Source organism: Gopherus evgoodei, chromosome 16, assembly GCF_007399415.2.
Source record: "Gopherus evgoodei ecotype Sinaloan lineage chromosome 16, rGopEvg1_v1.p, whole genome shotgun sequence".
NCBI classification, from domain to species: Eukaryota; Metazoa; Chordata; order Testudines; family Testudinidae; genus Gopherus; species Gopherus evgoodei.
In genome coordinates this window covers 10,351,717-10,364,250 of record NC_044337.1, presented here as the reverse complement: position 1 = coordinate 10,364,250, position 12,534 = coordinate 10,351,717, and the positions used below count along the sequence as shown (strand labels likewise).

At 49.6% G+C, this 12,534-nt stretch overlaps 1 protein-coding gene across 1 annotated transcript in view; it reads left to right on the top strand.

The window, feature by feature from the left end:
• Positions 1-12,534, top strand: part of ASTN2 (astrotactin 2) — a 639,084-nt gene that overhangs the window by 68,481 nt on the left and 558,069 nt on the right. The gene's annotated exons all lie outside the window — the stretch shown is intronic.

Sequence of the window (12,534 nt, the reverse complement as noted above, 5' to 3'; positions counted from 1 at the left end):
AGTGGCAGAACCGGATGTCCTGACTCCCAGTCCTGTGCCTGATCCACTAGACCAAACAGCTTTTAATGTACCTTACTATCTAAATACACGCATTGAATAGTTTGTGTAAGTGATTTAATATTTTAATACATTAAGGACGTAATTTTGCAAATGCCTGCTCACGTGTCATCTTGCTTGCGAGAGTAATCGCATTGAAGCCAGTGAGACTATCTGAATGAATAGGGGCTGCTCATGCGGGTCAGAATCGCCCTACCTGTGCTAGCTTTAATTTAGTTAAACTAACAGTGGATGTGTGGTAGCATCGTCCTTGGTGTGAGCTAGGGATGGGAGGTTCTGGGCAGGTTTGTGTAGTCTGCGCCATGCACCTGCTGCTGCATCTTCACTGCTCTTTTAGCCGTGCCAGCCAGATGAGAGCTAGCACAGGCATGCCTCCGTGAGCCACCATCACACCTCCGATTGCAGTGTAGACCTACCAGCAGTGTTTGTAAGATCCAGGGTCTTGAGGTCTTTGTGTAGCAGAGGGATCTGCATGCAGGGGGCCATTACTCTCCGTCTCGTAGAGGGTCCCAGATCTCCACTTGGGAAGAAAGGTTCGCACTTCTCAGGGTCAGGGCCTTAATTCCGAAATCAATTGGGCCTCCCTTGGGAGGAAAGACTGTGTATAAATGCAGGCAGCAGCTGCTGTTCCTATAACGGGAAAGAGCATAACTTGGTGCTGCACTGACAACACTCATATAAATGTGGCTGGGATTTGGTATTTGGATTTATTAGCAAGAGCGTCTTTTCTGGATTTTTAAAAGGTCTCAGGCTGAAATGGCTCAGGGTCCAGTCTCCCTGGAGTGTTGCAGCTCTCAGATGAGGGCATGAAATTTTGAATGCCTGCACAGTCCTGCTAAAAATGCCATGGTCTCTCTAGCCGGAATGCCAGAGATCTGGCACCTCGTGCAATACATACCTGGAACTGGTAGCAAACCCTTTCTCCTTAATTAATGGGACGCGCCTCTACCTGCAAGCCTGAGCGATGTCCACATATACCAGTCTACCACCCACAAATAGAGAGCAGAACAAGGCAAGGACAATAAGGGGGAGGTTCCAAAAAGTATGCCGGGCGTGCTCGTGAAATTCTAGCTGACCGTTTTGGTTCCTAAACGGGAGTGGAGCACTCTTGAAAAAATCTGAAGGCTTAATGCTTGGGCAGAGAGAGTGAAGTTTCAGGAAGAATGGTCCGTGTTTAAAGTCCCCTTACCCTGAAATTGCAATCCTGGCCTCAAAGCACAATCAGCTGGCGGAGAAGTCCTAGGAGTTAATAGAACGTTGGCCGCAACATTGACATGTAGCTCAGGAATTGTCTCTGTTTAAGCCACAGTGGCTCTCCGGCTTCAGAGCGCGCGGGGATCTTTGGCTGCCTAAAAGGAGCTCCCCACAGAACATCAGTGATAAATGTGTTTAATCTTTTCGGAGCTTGTAGCCTCATTTTATCCCAGGATCCTGAGGTTGTATTAGCCGGATGGTATGTCTGGGAAAGATTCAAAGCGAATAGACAGGGAGTGGAACTGCCAGGGAATTGATGCAGGATTTTTTCTCCTTCCTACTTCCTCTCATCCACCCCCTTTGGCTGTGCAATTCTGTTTGTACTTAACCCCTGCTAGGGAAGCCCATCTTCTGGGGGCCGTGCAGACCTCACCTCCTCTGGCTGTTGCTCCTGTCCTAGGCTCCAGCCAATGGAAGGCCTCCTCTGAAAGGGGCTGGAGCAGAGGAGCGAGAGCGAGAAGGTTAATAGGAGGCCCTGATGCATGTCACTGCTAAACCAACAGATTGGATTCTTCTGCTGGTTGAAAGCTCCAGGTGGCAGGAGGGTTCATGTCTGTTCTGGGCATGCTGGCACAGGGACACAGGCACCTGACCTTTGAATCTGGGAGAGAGGCAATTTGCAAACATGTGTCAGTGCAGTCCCATCGGAAGCCGGGCTCTAAATCATTACCTTCCAGCCTGCATGCAGAGTCGACCAGGGAACCTATTTAATTAGGGGATAAATATAGAAATCAAGAATTATTTGCAGAAGCTGTTCTCCTCCTTACTTTCTTTAATGAGGTGATTGTAGGGATTAATCTCTCTCTCTGCCCCCCATGACCCTGGGGTGTAGATCGAGGCACTAATGCCCAGCGTATCTCCTCCGTCTACATATACTTGGGTCGTCATGGGCCGCTTCTCTCCATCCCTTGTCCAGACTTTAAATACCTGGATAGCAACCTGTCACGGAGTCCCCAGGCAGTGCTCTGGAACTGCTCCCCACAAAGCCAGTCAGGACTTTGGGGAGCCTCCTCTTCCATCGAGCAGATTGTTTTCAGGGCAAGAAGCTCACAAGGCTTCACCTCCTGGGTCCGACCTTGGAGCATTCAGCATGTGCCCCTCCGTGCGCTTTCCACAGCGAGTCCACCCAGGTGGGATCCTGGGGAAGCCAGAGGGTCCTGCACCCCCAGCTTCGCAGTCAGACGTGACTCTCAGCCAGCTGGTAAAACAGAGGTTTATTAGGTGCAGGGCTGGCTCCACGGTTTTTGCCACCCCAAGCGGCGGGGGAAAAAAAAAAGAAGCCGCGATCGGGGGCAGCTCCACCGCGCTGCTTTCTTCTTCAGCAGCACTTGGGCGGCAGATCCTTCCCTCTGAGAGGGATCGAGGGACCTGCCGCTGACTTGCCGCCAAAGAGCCCAGCGTGCTTTCCCTTCCCCTTGGCCGCCCCAAGTACCTGCTTGCTGAGCTGGTGCCTGGACCCAGCCCTGATTAGATGACAGGAACACTGTCTTAAACAGAGCTTGTAGGTACAGAGAACGGGATCCCTCAGCTGGATCCATTCTGGGGCCCAGTGAGCCAGACAACCCCATCTGCCCACACTTCCTGTGCCTAGCCAGCTCCAAACTGAAACTCCCTCCAGCCCCTCCATTCTGGCCTTTGTCTCTTTCCTGGGCCAGGAGGTCACCTGATCTCTCTGTTCACCTTTAGCTATCTCCTTGCCAGGGGGGAAGGGCCCTGGCCATTTGTTGCTAGGAGATAGATTGTCAGCCATTTATGCACACTGGAGACTTTTAATGCATGGGGAAACTGAGGCACCCACACAATATTCAGAGGAAACATTAAGAACAGTCCCACTTTGTGTTACAATCGCAGCTACAGAATTATCTTGTTAATACACAACATACTCTCCCTTTGGCTCTGTGGCTCAGGGAATGGAAGGGGGCAAGATGCCTCCACAGTTTGTGCATCCTTTGGCCTTTCACCTGTGAAGATCCTGGGTAGTTGTAAAACGGGTTAGGTTAGGAATAGAGGTTGGGTCTTGTCTTAGTCCTGCAGGGAAACCATCCCCCTTGACTTAGCCTTGCTCAGGAAAGGCCAGGGGTTCGATGAGAAGGGTTGGGAGGTTAGGGATGCTGCAAATCCCGATTGGGATGGCATAGGCAGAGCTTTCCTGGGAACCTAGCTCTGTGCGTGGCTGGCGATATGCGCAGAGTGCTAACCCCGGCTACCAATCGCACCCCCCCTCCCCCAGTAGTCCAGGACACCAACAGACATTCCAAACCAAGGCAAAAGTTTTACCACACTCCAGTGGCTGGAAACCTTGTGCTGCCTTGAAAAAAATGCCATGCTAGCTTCTTTCCCTGTCTTGCTTTAGGGGGGCCAGTTTTTCTTGGTAATAAAAGGAAGTCTCCCCACCCACAACTAAAGGAAGGTCTGTCAAAACCTTGTGTGCTATCATCCTCCTCTTCAGGGCGTGGCTGCACTCTTGGCTCCAGTATGCCATGGATGGCACTGTGCATGTGTGAGCAGTGTTGTGGGAAGTGGGGTTATAAAGGGCTGCCACTCCCATGGCAGCCCAGCCATATTTCCTGCAGAGCCAGGATTGCACTCTTATTTCACGCTGTGGATTTGTCTGTGGCGAGTCATAACATTTTGCAAAGAGTGGATATGTTTTTCCCTCCTTACGCATGTTGCTGTTTCCCCAGCAGCTGCCAGGCAGATGCATTTTTTTTATAAAACCTCCTGGTTGAAACTGTTCCCTTGAGCCTCTGGAGCAGCTGGGCTGCTGAACAGAGCCCAGCTTTAATTGCCAGAGATGCAGCAGCCATTGATCTGCTGGTCCAGAGGCTCCATGTACAGAAGGTGGCATGAGACGTTGGCCGTTGGCACAAACGGAGCATTGGGTATAGTGTAACAGTGACAGGGAAAGTACCACCCGTCCCCAGGTCTAGACTTGGCCAGCCCACAAGAAGAAGGTCCCATCTCCTCTGAGGCCTGGTAAGCAAGGGAGTTGGCCATGTGATTTCTGTGGACATTGGTTTCTTCTGCATAGCCTGCTCTGTAGAATGGGAGGTGTTCCAGGTGGTCTAGAGGTCACTGACTTGCTTTGTGATCTTTAGCAAATCACATTGCCTAAATTTATCCACCTGTACATTGGGGATAATTATCTACCCCTCAAGGAGGTGTTGAGGTTTAATGTTGACAAACGTCTTTGAGATCTTCAGAGAAAAGATCCTGTAGAGTTACCAAAGCCTGTTATCTGGGGCTGATTGACCATAGCTATGCAGTGTCCATCCATAGAAGGGTTGTTCCACTCCAAGGGATGCTGATGGTGCATGGCTTCCTTGGAGCTTTGCTTGGCAGTTTGTCAATCAGGAGGTGATGCTGGAGGCTTTTAAATAGGTATTTTTGTACTCTGGATCCTTCCTTGGGATTGTGGCTCAGGTGAAATAAAGATCTTATGCAATCATTACAGTCTTTTCCCAGGTTTCTGTTCAAGGGACCCGTCCCGCATACTGGTAGTTCCCTGATGTTTATATTGATGGAGAAGGGAGGTGTGATTGGTCTCCATCCCATCTTGAGATGGTCTCTGTGAGTGACACGATGTCTGTAATGGGGGAATCGGGAACCCAGAGGGAAATGGAAGAGTTTGAGTCTTTAGGAAAAGGCACCTCTGCTTGCAGACTCCTCATCCTGAACAGACTCTTCCCCCTTGCACCATGTAACACCGCACACAGATTTGAACTGCCGCGGGGAGCTGAGCAGAGTGAGGGGCCTGGACACATGTGTCAGTGGTCTTGGCTGGCAGCGCTTTCGGAGTAGCGGTGCATAATGGTGAGGATGTTACTGTTGGAGAGGTTCTGGAAGTTACAGAACACTGTGACTGTGGGTGTTGTACAAAGATATGCAGGGTGACCTCCAGGCAGCTTTGCGTGAGGACTCTCTGATATGATGCGCTAGGTTCCTAACATCCTGAAATGTCAGATTTCTGTTGTGCCTGTTGGTCACTTGCACCGTGCATTGGCTTGTGTCAGTCACTTATAAGCAAAGGCTTATAAGAATGGCAGAGTGGCTTGACTTTGAGCACCATGGCTCTTAAATGCTAACAGAGCAATCCAGGCTGTATGGGGTGAGTCTGGCTGGGGTTGGGAGGAAGAGGGAGCAGGTGCCAAAGAGCATCTCTTGTGGCAGGGGTGTTCTGGGTCTGCGTTCACATTGTCCCCTCCTCCTGGAATCCTACTGACATCTTGCTGGAAATAAGGCCAGGGATGCAGCATGGGATGGAGAAATGGTTTTATCTGATGAGTTGATACCTGTATAGGTAACACCAGCCAGCCCCTCTAGTTCCCAGCTCTGCCCAAGCTTCCACCCATGCTTGTATCCAAGCTAGATGTCTCCTGCTATTGAAGTGCAGCAACAGGTAATCCCAGGAAATCCGTTTCCTTCTCCTGCTTCGAAAAAGAAGGCCCTGTCTGCATCATCTGGATGTATGGGGCATTGTGGGGCCAGGAGAGAGGCATTTAGTGGTTGTGGAAAATTAATGAACATCTGCTCTAGTGAATGCTAACCCCAGCTCTGCCACAGCATCCCAGCCTGGGTCTGCAGTGCACCCTCCTAGTCGAATCCAGGGCCCTGAAGCAGTGCAGCTCCCCTAGAAAGCCGCATAAATGAATGTCACATGCAACTAGCAGAGCCACCTGCCCTTCCAGTCTCCAGGTCTCTTCCTTGAGCAGAGACAGAGCGGTTTTCATAAGGGTTGTTCTGAACACTGGGCCGTGCATCCTCCCCGCTTGTGCCTGAGTTCCGTGGTACACACGTCCTTGGTCAATAGGAGTCTCGGCTGACAAATAAAAATGGAATTGAATGGAATGGAATTGAAAGTCAAGAGGGCTCTGTAATAATTTTAGGCTGCCTGAGGCACCATGCTGAAGCACTGGCATTATAAATAAGGGTAATGTACTAGAGACTGAATTACAATCAAAGCGGCCATAAGAACATGGAGTGTGCACCCGCTTACTCAAAGGATATAGAGTCAGATTATGATCTGTAGGCAGTGCACTGCTGGCAAATCAATAACCACTCACTCAAATAGGGGCCGGGAGGACTTTGATTAGAGAAGGGGAAGGGATATGGGGACATTGGGTGGGAGTCCAACGTACGGTGAGTAAGATGTGCATTGGAATGCCCCATCCCACCTGTTACCTTCCGTCAACTCAGAGGCGGGTGGGGGTCTGCTCAGTGAAGAATCTGTGTCTCTTCCTCCTCATTGTTGCCTCTCTCATCTCCAGGATCTCAGTCCTGATTTGTAATTTACATCCAAGCTTACATGATGAGCAAAGTCAGCGGTGGCCTCTCAGAACATCTCACTTACTTTAATTAAATTTAGTCTTTTTTTTTTTAAGTGTGATGCCAAATGTGGGTTTATGAACTTGTCCTGGGGAGTGGGGGAATGGCCACATCTTTGGCTCTGGTTCTGAGCCCACTCACCCCAGAATAAATCACCCCAGAATAAATCAGGGGTCAATCCATGCAAGGCTTATTCTGGTATAAATTCAGTCGAAGGAAGGTCACGTGGGCTTCCACGGAGAGGCTGGTGCTCAGCTGGAGGGGCTGAGATTTAATTAGGAGTTGGTGCTAGCGCCTGCTGAGTCACTGTCGTGCTAATGGAAATGTTTGCAGAGCAATCACTGGTGGTTAGTTAGAAGCTCTTGGAAGAGCTGGTTCAGCTGCTGTGCTCCCCTAACTAGACCGTCTGGACATCTTGGCAGTGAGGATGGCTCTTTTTGCATAGATCTTTCTACACTGCCTGAAGTACTTGCTACAGCCACCATCCCAGCAAAGTGGGGTTGTTTCAGCTCCCGGCCAGAATACATAGTCTGCCTTGGAGAAACCAGCGGCTGAATGAACGTAGCAACAGGAATGAACACTGGGCCAAATGCTGCCTTCAGCCGCATACAGCCCACTCCCAATGAACCCAGTGCCCTCATGCCTGAGCAGAGACCCTCTGTGTAAATCTCCAAGGTCTTACACAAGGAGGTCTCTAGAGATGTGGTAGCACAAGGAGGTGCAGGTGCTGGTCCTGCATGAGCTCAGGCTCATGCCTTTTGCAAGCGAAAACAAGCCGGACGCTTCATGGTTCCTCATCCAGATGGCCAAAAGCACCAGCTTGTTCAGCCTCCTTGGTGACTTCTGCTCAGAAGAAACCGAATGCAACACGATCCTTGGCATTTTCAAAATGCTGGGGGAGGCCAGGCAAAGAATCGTTGCAAGAGTGGGGGAGCTTGTTTTTGCAGCCTCTGAATTTCCTCTGATACTTTGGCAGTCCTATGAACTGCTTTGTGGGCTGCGGGGGGGGGTAGGTGGGGGAATTAGCCATGTGGCCCGGCAGAGATCTTATGAGGGTGGTAGAACAGTGCTGAGTGATCTGAAGGACATAAACATCAAGGAGGAGAAGGAAGTGTTCGAGGTGATACAAGGGCACATCAGCACCTGGCAGTGGTTAAAGGTCGGGATTTGGTGCGGACATTAGACCTATATTGGCTGCCTTTGACCGTGACTTGGTATAGGCTTGTCTGGCTTGGAGGGGTATCTGTTCCCTTTGCTGGCAGAGCCCAGCATTAGGTGAATTGCTCTGCCCCGGGTTGAGGGGAAGAGGGGCTCTCAGGCCACTGCAGTGTTCGGTGCTGTTGGCTCTTACTTGCCCTTCTGGAGGCTTAACGAGGAGTGTGGGTGGGAATGCCGGCATTGTGCTGAGGGCATCCAGCTTTGTCTCCCATTCAGGAAGCTTGGAGAGTGGCTGAGTGTGTCTCCTTGTCAGGATGCAAGTGATGCTCAACCCAGATAAGGGGGAAGTGATTATGGAGAATTGGGAGAAGCAGCCAGTGGATTTGGCAGCATCTGCACTGGCTCCACTGATTGAGGGTATGCAACCTGCATTTGCTGCCCAGTTTTGCTGCTTAGCTACCCCCAGTCCCTCCCTCAGAACCCGAGATACTTTTAAAAGTAACAACTGCAGTGCCAGGGAGTCTTTTTCCATCTCTGCCTGGTTGGGAGGTTTGAGTCCTTTTCCCTGGAGTTGGGACCTCAGCAGTGTCATCCACACTTCTAGTCTGGACTTCTGCAATATGCTGTACTTGGGGCTACAAGTTAAATCAGCTCAGAAGCTGATGCTTCATACAGAAGGCAGCTGCCTGCGTAAGCAGAGTGCCTAACCGGCACTCCAAGGGGTGTCTGAGCTGCCGATTGGGTTATACCGCACAGAAAGAGTCTGCTGTGGCTTGGGAGAACACCTCATGTAATATTGGGGGAAAGAGAGAGCTGCCTTGATTTTGAAACTCCCCCCTTCCTGTCATTCTCAAATAGTCAGTCAACCTTCAGGGCATGGTGCAAAGCCCATCTCAGTGGGTCCTGGGGGAAGGCTGGGGTGAGAGGCTTCCATGGGAATCTGAAGAGGGAGTGAAGTATCTTTGTTGAGTGGCCGGCTTTGTGTTTGGGATCTGCCTCTGTGTTCTTCTGTTACTTTTGTTGTTAGTGGTTTGAGAGGTCAATGGTTATCAGGATGCCTAGAGACGAGGGAGGTGTCTCTAAAGAGGTTACAGGTAGATATATAAATAAGGGAGATCATTAAGAGTAATGAGATAAAATGCCACCTTCACCATCTTCCTCCTCTCCTAATCTTCTGAGTTTCTCTTCTCTCTCTGTTGCCTTTCACGGTTTTGCACCTGTGCGTACATTTCCCTGCAAAGTATTTTTGTGGGGAGGGGACAGTTTGTAGAAAGACGCAGGAGAAAACAAAGCGGTGTTGAAAGTGTGTGTGGGGGGAAGGAACATGCAAGCTGATAATCGGGATAAAAAAAATCCTCCAAGTGGAATAGTCTCCCAGGGGATGTGGGGGAAACCCCATTGCTTGAGTCATTTTGAAACTAGTCTGAATGCAACAGTAAAACTCGATTCCGTAGGGAGCAATCCTGTGCTTCCAAGGACGGGCGGGTGGAAATTTCTGTCTGGGAGATGCTGCATAATTTTGGATTATTATCTTAAATGGTAGATAGCACTGAAGCACTTACAGAATAATGTTTAAATAGAGGTTACGTTTATGGGTACCTCAGTGCAGAAGAAACTCAGGGCGTAGAGTGCGAGGCCTATTACAGGGCAGAATAGAGCTGCGTATGAGAAGATTGCAAAGCAGTTGACAGCTCTAGGTCTGGCTCTAGCCAGCATGAGATCAGTTCATAAGCATGGTCATTATAAATATATATATATATACACGCCAGATTCGTACTCAGTTTCTTCTAGTCTCTTTCAATGGCAAAAATATTTTGTCTCCTTGTGTGCTGAGTGAAATCTGTTTTAGGAGGATGCCAGGCCAGGTGTTGGGTAAAGGGCCATAGAGGGCATGATCTGTGTGCTGGAAATTCCCTGGAGGCTTTTTTCCCCTAGGGATTTCTTCCTTTGTGTAAACATGCCCGGCAGATTCTAGCAACCTGGAAGAAGTAGAGGGAAGGAAGAAGAAAAGCAAAGCGCAAGGAATGCTCTGTTATCATATGGGAGATGCTCCAGAGATGAGCTGCCATGGGCAGATTGGCTTATTTTAATAATGACCTTCAGGAATTAAATAAAAATACAAGAAGCATGGCAGATTAGAAAGAACAAGCCAATTAAATACAAAACATGCTTTGTAAAACTCCCTGACAGATAAGTCAGGGCTGCAACCTCCAGAGTAACTGATGAATGTGAAATCGTTGCACAAGGGCTGGGGGGGGGGTTGTGTGGGGGTGTGTGTGGAAGGAGGTGGGGAATGGGTTTAGCCTACTGAATATTTCAAGACGTGCAGCCTACTTTGGAAACGGGGAAAGGTGAAATGGCTATGGTTGCTTTGCTTTGCATTCAGTAAAACAAAGGGGGCGGGAGCAGGAGGGGGTTGAGCTGGCCTGGAGCCGGAAGGCATGCAGTAACAATTCTCCAACTTTAATATCTGCTGTTTCATTTTATATTCATCATGTCAGCATAATCTGCTTTTATGGGAATCGTCTTGGTTCTCGACCAAATGCATTTAGGCCCTTTTGCTTTTAAGTTTGATAGTAATGTGACTTGAAGACTTCAATGAAATGTTTATCTGTAAGGATTGTAGAAGCGGCAAAAAGAAAATGGAATCACAAAGCCGGAAGGGATCGTACTCCTTGGTCTCTTCTCAGATGTTTTTCATGAACAGGTGACCTACTGGCTGGCTCAAGCCTGGTTCCTGGGCTCTGCTACAGGAGACTTTTGACCTGTTCCCAAGGATGGGGTGTGAAGGCTATTGCTTGGTTTCTTTGGGCTAGCTAATGACACAGACCAGTGCTTTTGGGGGGTGGGGAAAGGCTCTGCTACTCTGCAAGTGCATAGAGCTTATGGACAGATGGGACCTTTTGCTCACCCTAACCGAACCTCCTGCTGGGGCAATGGAATCATAGAATATCAGGGTTGGAAGGGACCTCAGGAGGTCATCTAGTCCAACCCCCTGCTCAAAGCAGGACTAATCCCCAGACAGATTTTTGCCCCAGATTCCTAAATGGCCCCCTCAAGGATTGAACTCACAACTCTGGGTTTAGCAGGCCAATGCTCAAACCACTGAGCTATCCCTCCGCCATCTTTGATGCAGGAGAAGGAGCATCTTAACATGCCTATTGCTATTAATAAAACAAACCCCTTGGACGATTCCATTAGCGTACCTGTGCTTGATAGGATGAGGTGAGACTCACTTCCTGCCCCAAAGAGCTTGCAGCGTAAGGTAGAGGAGGCGAACTGAAAACCAGTCACAGGGCAAGAGTTTGGGTAAGGGTGGGTGTGGAGGAGGGAGGGCAGGAAGGATCCATGGGAGAAGGGGATTTTGAAGCGAATGCCACAAGGAGAAGAGGTGGTGAGGGCTGAGTGAGAATAGCCAGGCTGTTGCTGGCACCGGTGAGAGCATTCTGAGATATAGGGCAGAGAATGGGAGGAGGACGCAAAAGGAACAGCGAAGTTAGGCACCGTGGAGATGAGGCAGACACGTCGGTGGGGGAGGATTTGTGTAGGCCCAGGCCTCTAGGTGAAGATGACGAATGGGCTGAGGTGAGATGGGAATGCCGGAAGGAAGTGGAAGTAGGGGAAGATGCTAGTGTAGGATCAGGGAAGGTACCTTCAGCAGCAGCCTTCGGGCCACACTGGAGGATGGAGAGGCTGAGGGATGAGACAGGGCCCTGGTAATCAAGGTGAGAGATGATCAAGGAGCGCAGCAGAGGGGATAGTGAGAATGGGGTCGATGGTGGTGACAGACCTTAAGGAGAGTCTGGCGGAGGGGGGAAGAGGGGAGTCAGAAATGATGAGATGGGGAGAGGGATTGTTGGTGGTGAAAAGGGGCAGGGAGAGGGATTTGCAGCAGACAGGAGTTCAGTAAAGTCTGTGGAGCTGTGAGCACAGGAATACACGCACAGTAGGAGGAGTCACTGCCAAAATGCAGAGGGGAGATCCCCCTACATTGACAGTGGGGGGGTATGAGGCTCGCTCTCAGCTGCAATGTAGACGAAGCCGTAGGCTAGTGCGAATCAGCAGGGCCTTCTGAGATTTATAAATTTGTGGTAAATGGCACCCAAATTTTGTACCCAGCCCTTATCAGAAATTGCCTGGGCACTGGGTTTCCAGTAAAACTGTGGAATGAAGCGTAAACTGAAGTTTCCAGGCTAGTCTCCTTTGGGAGGAGACTTTGACAAATATGGCACGTTTTCCTTTCCGAGGAGTCTAGCTTATATAAGTCTTGTATTTCAACTAACTTCGAAACCTCCCCAAAACATTCTGCTCTGACCAAGAGGCACTGTATGCAGGAATTTGGGTGGGGAGGAGGACATTCCTGGAAAGGAGTAGGGATGGTGGGGGGATCTTTACTCTGGAGTATCTTCTATGTTTCCAGCCTAGGAGGCAAGGCCTGAGAACCACAAAGAAGCATCGACATATTCTCCCTCTCAGGGCTGGTCTACACTGGAAACTTACCTTGGTATCACTACAATCTTTCAGGGGTGTGACAAATCCGCACACAGAGAGATGTAGTTAAGCCGATCTGGAGCCGGAAGGCATGCAGTAACAATTCTCCAACTTTTAATATCTGCTGTTTCATTTCATATTCATCATGTCAGCATAATCTGCTTTTATGTGATGTAGTGGTGTAGACAGTATTATGTAATACTGTGGTGTAGACAGTATTAACAGAATAATTCTTCTGTTGCCATAGCT